Source organism: Podarcis erhardii (genome assembly GCF_964252035.2).
Source record: "Podarcis erhardii genome assembly, chromosome: 12".
NCBI classification, from domain to species: domain Eukaryota; kingdom Metazoa; phylum Chordata; class Lepidosauria; order Squamata; family Lacertidae; genus Podarcis; species Podarcis erhardii.
This window is the reverse complement of record NC_138513.1, coordinates 27,020,002-27,030,199: the sequence shown is the minus strand read 5'-3', so window position 1 is coordinate 27,030,199 and position 10,198 is coordinate 27,020,002. Positions and strand designations below refer to the sequence as shown.

General features: G+C 42.8%; 1 long non-coding RNA gene across 1 annotated transcript; it reads right to left on the bottom strand.

Annotated features, from left to right (window-relative positions):
• Positions 1–1,577: 1,577 nt before the first annotated feature.
• LOC309325767 lies at positions 1,578–8,108 on the bottom strand. The gene is made up of 2 exons (XR_014149979.1): positions 7,898–8,108; positions 1,578–5,938 (listed from the first exon to the last, which is right to left on the bottom strand). It is a non-coding gene; the product is annotated as an uncharacterized lncRNA (long non-coding RNA).
• Between the last annotated feature and the right edge of the window lie 2,090 nt (positions 8,109–10,198).

Genomic DNA, 10,198 nt, shown 5'->3' with positions numbered 1-10,198 from the left:
GGCAAAGGGCTATACCACTGCCACTTTGCCATGGCCAATACTGTCTAAACTTGAACAGCAGCAGCCTTTCAAGCTGAACTACTCTTAAACTACAGTAGTAGTGCGGGTGCTCTTCAAGGTCTTCTGAACCTGGAAGGACCTGACATTTCCTAGGGTCCTTTGACAGCGAGGGAGACAATGCCAAATGAGAAGCCCTGGAGAGCCTTGACACACTGAGACTACTGCCACAGCAGGAAAACACGCACAAAAAGAGGAGGTCAGTGGTAGCTCTGCCTCATGTGCGTAGAATGTCTTCATGCTGAACCAAAGAACATTATTCATTTTGCAAGCAAGCAGTCCATCCAGTAGTGTCTCGAAGCCACATTCGTTTGCAAACAGAGAAGGTGGGGCAAGCACGTCCTGCAAAAGAAATTAACAGCCCCATTCCAGCCATGTTGCAATTTACCAGGGAAGGCTTTTTTTTTTATTGACATAGGCACATCAAGCAATTAAACAATGCTTAAATACTACACAGCAACTTTATGGTCAGGTTCCAGAGATACTCAGAATTAGTTATCTGTAAAATCAGCTGTACACGATACTTGGGCAAAGTTTTGGGCACATATGGGAACTGCCCAAGGGCTGCTAACCAACCAGACATTTCATTTGAGGATTTCTTGGAGGATAAGACTTTCATAGAAATCATAGAGTTGTAGAGTTGGAAGGGACCCTGAGGATCATCTAGTTGAACCCCCTGCGATGCAGGAATATGCAGCTGTCCCATACGGGGAACAAACTTGCAACCTTGGCATTATCAGCACCATGCTCTAACCAACACCAATGCATATTATTTTATGATAACTATATTACTTCCAGAACCAGAGGCAATATGCCTCTGAATACCAGTTGCTGGAAGCTGCAACCAGACAGTTTGCCCTGTTTGTGAGCTTTCCATACGCAGATTGGCCATTGTAAGAACAGAAGGTTGGACTAGATGGGCCTTTGGTCTTATCCAATAGAGCTCTTCTTATGTTCTGATGATTCTTGGTGGCTAAATAATCTATTTTACATCATGTAAATACACTTTGTCATCATTTTAATTAATATTTAATTTATTTAAACATTTTTGACAACCTTTTAGGGCAAGGCCATCCAAAAATCTAATAATTCAATGGGTTGGATTAAGACTACATCAGAGGTCATTTAGTCCCACTGAGAACAAAGAAACAGATGTATCCATTGGACTAAAGTGTGACTAAATCATTCTGGATCCAGCCAATATATAATGCTAAAATGCAAAATCAGTTTGCAAAAGAAAAAAAAGAAGAAAAAGGTGCCACCATTTAAACAGCAGAATCATTCAAAGCCAAGCAATAATCTGCTGGAATATATAATAGAGAAGTCTCCTAGAAAAGAACACAATTATTTTGTCATTTGGTTTATAAAATATAGAGTGCCAACTATGTCTATGAACAAGGATATACATCCCCCCCCCCTAACTGATTAATCCCAGTGCTGGCATGAGTCAGCTGAAAAAGCAATATCAATCTCATTAGTGAACTGTTATCTGCTGATGAAAAATGCCTAGAGCCAAGGAGTAATAAGGGTTATATTTAATGAAAGGAAATACATTCTCCTCTGGCATGTTTGCTATTTTGAGAGCACCATGGAAATACAGAGGAACAACATATGATGATGGTTGGAAGGAGCGAGCCACAATATCTTTAAAAGATCCCCAGTTTGGGAGACAAAGTTTGTGACATGTTTGCAACCATGATTAGAAGCTTAATTTTCATTCTGTTTCCCCTTTCAACTGCCGCCACACACACAACCTGCTAGGCATTTCTCCTCAACTGTCTTTGAAACCCAGAAATGTCAAATCCAAGTTCAGTCACAGAATAATGCTGACTTGAATAACACCCTTGGAAATACCTAAAAGATTTCTGCCTCATAAATAACCAGAGTCCTCCTCAACCTGACCTTTACATCCTTCCTGAAGAACTGCCACATTAATCATGAGCGTGTTCAACACATTCCACTCTGGGATTCTTGTTGCTACAGTGCTAACTTGGAGGATTTCAGAAACTTAGAAGGATCCGCGAGTGCTGGAAAGCATTCTCTTCTCATGATGCATTTCCTTTCCCGCAGGCCAGGCAAGGGGCTTTGATTTTAATTTCATTGACATACTTGTAAATGTAGCTCCAGGTGAAAACTTAAATTTGTCTGCAGATTTATGAGCCGGGCAGACAGTCTGTCACTAGACTTGTTCCCTTTGCTTGAACATCAGCCCCACAACAAGACTTGCCTGAGCATCTTTTTGAAAGCCATCCAGCTTTTCAAATTGTTTCACGTTTTGTCCATGTCAATTTCTTCCGAGGGATGCTGGGAGATCTTGTTGGGTCTGCAATATTAAAGTGAGCTGACTCCATTCACTTCACAGGCTAAGGTGCAGAGTGGAACACAAATAGCTTTGGTTTTTGCACATCTTTCAATTTTTCAATACAGAACCACAAACTGATCATTCAAAAAACAAATGAATATTGAAATACAGATAAAACAAGCATTTTAGGTTACCATGCACACCAAAATATGTATTTTAGGGTAGAATAAAAATGCATATTTTATGGAGAAAATACAATGTGCATATTTCTGCTGTTGTTTTTAAAATGCAGCTTGATGTGGAAACATGCTTGAAGAGCCTGATATAAACAGAAGCAGACAGATCTGTCCATTCTCATTCCTCCTCTACATCAACCTCTGCAATCCTATGTACTCTTACCTGGAAGTAAATTAAGCACAGTGGGACTTACTTCTGTGTAAACACGCAATAGGATTGCATTGCACATTTTTTTTTTTTTAAAAAAAACAGCAACTCAAGACCTCTCCGTTTCCCCCTGGTATGGAGATATTCCATACTCTAATAACGAGAATATATCCATATTGATCACAATACTGAATTCAATTAACTTCTTGCAATGCTCCAAATTTGTTCTTAACACATTTGGGAAATGGCAGTATCTTTGCCACATGGCTGAACAGCCTGTTCTGTTTTTAAAAATCAACCAAGCTTCTCATCTTCCAGTTCCTGAAATGAGAAGCAGGGATGCCTGGAATTTGGAATGCAACTTCTTGAAATGTAGAATGCACTCAGGGGCACCAATGTGCATCAAGTAAATAAGACATTTTATACTGTAACTAATCTGGTTATAGGATGAGGCTATAGGTTCACCACAGCTACCTGATAACTATCTGCTAGGGTAACTGAACCAAGGGTGATGGGTATTACAGAGGAGATCTTCAAAATTCCCTGGTGAGACTAGCAGTTCTGTGAGGCTGTGACTTTATAGCATAATGCACCAATATAAGAAAATGACCAGTCTATGAAATCCTTGAAAAAATGTATGGTTAAAGGCTGCAGGTTTGTGTGTCCACATGTGTGCAGCCAGCACTCATGCATGCTCATATACACACTTCTGAGAGCTTTAGGATGGTTTGCTGGGAGTTATGATGTGTGTTAACCCATAACCTTATGCCCACAAGAAGCTCTCACACAAAGAAATAAAGAAAGCTTGGTTTATTATATAAAATAGGCGTGACAGAATAGATATACAGTGGTACCTCTGGATGCGAACAGGATCCATTCGGGAGCCCCGTTCACATCCTGAAGCGAACACAACCTGCGTCTGCGCATGTGCGGGTCGCGATTCCCCGCTTCCGCGCATGAAGTCATTTTGAGCGCCTGCGCATGCATGAGCGGCGAAACCTTGAAGTAATGCGTTCCGTTACTTCCAGGTCGCCGCGGAGCGCAACCCGAAAATGCTCAACCCAAAGTTACTTCAGCCCGAGGTATGACTGTATATATAAATGCTACTTTAGACAGCAGAGTTACAGTCAAAGCAGGTGGCAAATTACAATACATACGCACTTTAATTAAAGAGTTAAATATTTCCTAACTATTCTATGAAGCTTACAGAAGAATGGGCATGACAATTTTGCCATAGACTCACTAGGAGAGGGGGGAAGGAAAGTATACCTGTCCTTAGAGTTCTGGAAAACACTGGGTAAGTTCTGTCCTGTTGGAGCTATGAGAGCTAACTGACCTTTGAATTGAATGGGTTTTTAAATACTAATTTTCTAAGGTACACCAGCATAGATGGGAGAGGGCTGTGGACTGAGTGATTCCTGCAGTTTCCATAATCCCTTCCAGAATTTCCTGCCTAGTTCGCCTTGGTAATCCTGTTCCCATTTGCTTAACAAAAAGGGTGAAAGACTTGTGGTGGTTTGCCATTATCTGAACCTGGCTATCTCTTGTCTGCGATCTGGCTTCAGGTCTGAATCTCACTGAGGAGTTGAGTATCTTGTACTTGACAAATAAATTTGCATGTGATAACGTTTAAGCCAAGATGTGTGTGAATTCAGGAGATTCCTGGATGCTTTTTAGCAGGTGGCTGGAATCAGCCTGGTTTCATGGTTACTGGAGTTCATCATGGGGGGGGGGTCTTATGTCATATTAGAGTTACAGTGGTACCTCAGGTTAGGTACTTAATTCGTTTTGGAGGCCCGTACTTAACCTGAAACTGTTCTTAACCTGAAGCACCACTTTAGCTAATGGGGCCTCCTGCTGCCGCCATGCAGCCGGAGCACGATTTCTGTTCTCATCCTGAAGCAAAGTTCTTAACCTGAAGCACTATTTCTGGGTTAGTGGAGTCTGTAACCTGAAGCGTATGTAACCTGAGGTACTACTGTATGTCAATCTTATACTTATGCCATGATCTACAGAGACAAACCGTATCAGAAATTCAGATTCACACACACCTCCCCACAAGGTATGAGTAGCACAGCAACTCATTCAATATGTGTCATTAATTCATTGGCTGAATGAGAGCTAAGGGCTTTTAAGATAGTATTCTAGAACTTTTTGGGATCAGACATGATATTATTCACTCAATTAGTCACTGGCTAAATATTTTGAAAAGCCAGTAGTATATTATGGAGGGGGGGCAATCCAAACTGGGATTATGGCATGGAGGAGTCTTTAGCCATTTAACTCCAGATTGCCCCTCCCCAAACATCTGATCAAAGCAGGAACAAACAGATGAGGTCCCATCTCCCTGTGTCCCAATCCCCGTTTGGACTGAACACCTTTAATCTGCAATTTCTGCTTTTTCAGATTTGTGGGAGGTTGAGGCTCACTGGGGAAGCAGGCATTGTCCAGTGAAGGCAGGTCAAATCAGAGGGCAAACAAGAACAGGACCTTGGACAGCTCCAAGAGGGCCCTGATGGCTGAAGTGTGTTCTGCTCCTAAGGCAGTTACAGGAAGATGGTCATTGAGTTGTATCCAACACTAGTCCTAATTAGAATAGACAATGAATGGGCATGGCTAGCTTAGGTCCATTAATTTTCGTTCGTCTATTCTGAGTAAAACTTAGCTGGAGACATCCTTTTGCAGGGACCTAGACCTATGGAAGTCTTATATAACTTGACAAGATATGGAGTATAACTACACTCTTCCACTTTGGAGGAGGTGATCTCATGGCTTATTCTATTTATTTATTTATTTATTTATTTATTTATGGATAACCCACACTTTCATAAAAATATAGCAAGGCAGAGTACAACATATAAGATAAAATCAGAAAAAGATCCATAAAACACTCCAAGTTTTGCATGTATGAGTGGCAGTGGGGAAAATACACAGGAGAAACATGGTTGCTTATGGTTTGGTTTGCTTCTAATGGTGTTCTACTCTCCTTGGCGACACTTGCAGTTATTGTTCATTTACTAATCTTATTTCAAACAACAACAAGTTTATTGGCTGCAAACTTTATATACCAAGGGACCTCTTCCGTGATTTTTTTCCTCTTTTCTTTTTGGCAGATCAAGTACATTCCTTTCCTCTCTCTCTCTCTCTCTCTCACTTCCAAAGAAGATGAGAAGCACGGTGGCCAACTGAATACTTCTGAAAGGATTAAGGATGTTCGAAGGGTGAGTAAGAGTTGCTGTAAATTTAACACACCAAAAAAAACCCCCGAAAAAAAAACGCTTATGAAAGAAATAATATAAATAAATAATCCTGGCTCATAATGGGAGTATTACAACTTTTGCCAGGGGCTGTTTTCCACGCAAGGATACGGGTTTTTACACATATTCCTTAAATCAGAAATGGCTCCTGAAACTGGGCCAGAAGTTTTGAAAAGATGATTCACAATGCAATCCTACCCCTAAGGGGGTACCACTATGTGGGGATAAGAACAATAGACTAGACTCTATGTGGGCACAGAGATACCCTTATGCCAGCAAAGTCTACCACCAAAGCAGCCTTTCTTCTGGCAGGATACCGTCAGCATAAGCGAGGGAATAATGGGTGGAGCAGGAGCACACAGGGCATGAACAAAGGAGGAACTCCCTGCTGCTCTAAGAAGGCAGTGGAAGAGGTAAAGTAAATTACATACTCCCACTGAAGTCAATGGAAAAACGCAAACCAGGACCCCTTTTCTCCCCACCCCACAGCTAAGACTATGCATAGGATGTATCCCTAGGATCTACCCCAAGGCTCAGGAGTTGAACTAATGCTTTCGATCCTTGGTATCTCTGAGAAGAACTGAGAAAAATACATGTCTGAAATCCTGGAGATCCTCTGCTAGCCTTTGCAGACAATGCTCAGTGAATGGGCCAGCAATCTGACCCAGGATAAGCTTCTTAGGGTGCTAAGATTCTCACAGTTGATCATGGCATACCATAATGAGTATCTGTTCAATTTGTGCTCTCAAGAAGGGAATATAGATCACATATACAGCAAGACACTTGGTTGGTTGGTCGGCATCCATCCCTCACAAGACCCATGGCATAGGGATATGGAGAGCTGCCTTATATCAGCAGACGTTTGGGAATATGTGGAATGGCATATGGGGAATGGAAGAAAATCTAGGAAACAATACCCATATCCCCTCCCTCCCTAACAATACCTGATGAGCACCCTAGCACCAGAAATGGTCTGCTCCAGCTGTTAAATTCTTCCAAGGAGAACTGAGCAGATTGCACCCATTTCATTTCTGCTCAGTCTCACCCCACTCCCCCCCCCCCTCCGTTACACCATCCCTCATGGAACAAAGAACTCGGGAATTACGTAAAAGGTGATGGAGGTCTCCAGCAAAGCATATTCACTTTGCGAGTAGCATGGAGAACCACCCCTGAGGTGGTTTTCTCCCTCAGCAATGAGTTAGCAGGCCAAGGGAACAACTGGGCCTTTCAAGATTTATTTTGAACAGTCAGCCCTTAGCTGAAGAGTTCTGACGATTTGAATGGAATGCTCAAAGGTCAAATTCATGTTGGGGGTGAGCACACGCCAGTTGTGGCAGGAATGGAAGACCATTCTTTTTTTCTTTTCTTTTGAACATTTTTGCTAGGGTAGAGCCCAGAGGCATTCTGATGAAATGAAGATTAGCGGGTGGCTTCACAGTGCAAATTGTTGCCAATGCACCATCCTGATAAGAAAAAGGAGAAAGGGATGCTGGCAAACACCCTCACTCCTCTGGGGCACATGGGCCCCTGCCATTTGCCCTACTAAACGTGTCTAAATTCCTTTTTAATTGGAAGCTCCAAGCGTTGAACCTGGGTCCTTCTGCAAACGAAGTGTGAGCTCCGCCACTGAGCAATGGCCTCTTCCCAAAACAGTAGTGTAAAAGATAAGAGAAGCAAGATTTTATCAAGATCGTTAACTCAGGGTGATAAATCTTTTGGTGAACTACATTTACATTACTTGAAAGCAAAACTAAATTGTGCCAGTGACACATCAGTTCTTTAGCAAAAAATTTTAAAAGCGCAAACGTTCCCTATGCTTCTAACTAGGAACCGAGTAGCACATTCACATCAGTCATACTGAAGCACAAGCATTTCTGCTATGATCAAACTTACTTACTAAGTTTTCAATCCACTGGGCCATTAAAAAAGCACACACAGAGATGTTTAGCAAGAAAAATAACGATTTCAATGAGTAGCAGACAAGGTAAACATCTCTTGGTTCAACCCTTTTCTTTTCCAAAAAATTCAGATATAATAGGATTTAATAAAAAGAAAACCATTTGGGTATAATTTAATTTTAATGTTTAATAATTATTTATTATTCAGCCCCATAATAATAATATTTTTTTATTTATACCCCGCCCTCCCCAGCCAAGGCCGGGCTCAGAGCGGCTTACAAGCAATAATAAAAACAAGATGAATGATTACAACTTAAAAACAAAAATAAAATACATTAAAATAATGGAACATTAAAATATTAAAATGTAGCCTCATCACAGGAGGAGAAGGAAAAGAAAAAAGAGAGGGAGGGAGGGAGGGAATCAAATTGGCTCCAAGCCAAAGGCCAGGCGGAACAACTCTGTCTTACAGGCCCTGCGGAAAGAAATCAGATCCTGCAGGGCCCTGGTCTCATGAGGCAGAGTGTTCCACCAGGCCGGAGCCAGAGTTGAAAAGGCCCTGGCTCTGGTTGAAGCCAATCTAACTTCCTTAGGGCCTGGGACCACTAGGGTGTTGTTATTTATGGACCTTGAGGCTCTCCGTGGGGCATACCAGGAGAGGCGGTCCCGTAGGTACGAGGGTCCTAGGCCATGAAGGGCTTTAAAGGTCAAAAGCAGCACCTTAAATCTGACCCTGTACGCCACCGGGAGCCAGTGCAGCTTGAAAAGCACTGGGTGAATATGCTCCCATGGCAGAGACCCCGTGAGGAGCCTCGCTGCAGCATTCTGTACCCACTGGAGTTTCTGGGACAGCTTCAAGGGCAGCCCCGCATAGAGCGAATTACAGTAGTCAAGCCTGGAGATGACCGTCGCATGGATCACTGTGGCCAGGTCGGGGCGGGAAAGGTAAGGGACCAACTGCTTGATGCGGCGAAGGTGGAAAAATGTCGCCTTGGCTGTTGCTGTAACTTGCGCCTCCATGGAAAGGGAGGCGTCAAGGATTACACCCAAACTCTTAACGGAAGGCAATGGCACTAATTGGGCCCCTGCAAGAGAAGGGAGTTGGTCCCTCATCCCCATGCCATCCCGACCTAGCCATAGGACCTCTGTCTTCAAAGGATTTAGTTTCAATCGGCTCCCACGAAACCATCCAGCCACAGCTTCCAAGCATCTGGTCAGTGTGTTCGGGGCCGAGTCGGTGTGGCCATCCATCAGCAGATAGAGCTGAGTGTCATCAACATATTGGTGACAGCCCAGCCCAAAGCTCCGGATAATCTGGGCAAGGGGGCGCATAAAGATGTTAAAAAGCATCGGGGAGAGAATTGCGCCCTGCGGCAATCCACACACCAAGGAGTGGCGCAACGACATTTCCCTCCCTAGTGCCACCCTCTGTCCCCGACCAGAGATAAAAGAGCACAACCAGTTACGGGCTATGCCCTGTATCCCCACGTCTGCAAGGCGGTGGTCCAGAAGGTCATGATCGACCATGTCAAAGGCTGCTGACAAATCTAAAAGGATCTAAGTTGTTGAATAGTTAAGATCAAGCAGAGCATTTGTCTAGAATTCAATTTTTCTAGAATGTAGGACGTTTTTGTCTAGCTAGGGTGTGCTGGTAACTGTGATTATGCTTTTTGCTTACCTGGATGGAGAGATGTGTGTGGAGGATGTGTAGACTCCTCTGACTTTTGCGTGGCAGGAATGTAGACTACTGAACAAAGATAAATCTCACATCTATTGCTCCTCCTACCTTTGTGACCAGTTCTGCTCATCACTTGCACGAGTCCCCTCGGAGATTGTACCTGAGGGAATGTGGCCCTCAGACCAAAGAAGTTTCTCCAACCCTTTTCTAGATCAATCAAGAAGTTGCTTGCTAAGCAGCAGATGTAAACAAGATGTAACTCTCAAGCTGAAGGCACCCATCAGTCACATAATGCTGGGCATTTGATTCACTTTTCTTGTCATCTAACTCAGGTAACAAAAAAATATGTGTGGCACAATGCATGGCTTATGGGCTGCATTGTTTGGTGGGTCAAAAGTTGTTATTAATTAATCTCCTTCCATATTGATTTCAAAGTGATTCACAACCATATAACAAAATGCCTAGAGATAAATGTTAAACAATATAGATAAATACCCAAAGCAAAAATTTAAAGCTTTTTCATTCAGCTGGAAAAACTTCTCAAAATGAGAATGGGTGCCTGTCACATCTCAGCAAGGATGCTTTCCACAAAACAGAGGCAGCTACATTGAAGGGAAGGTCC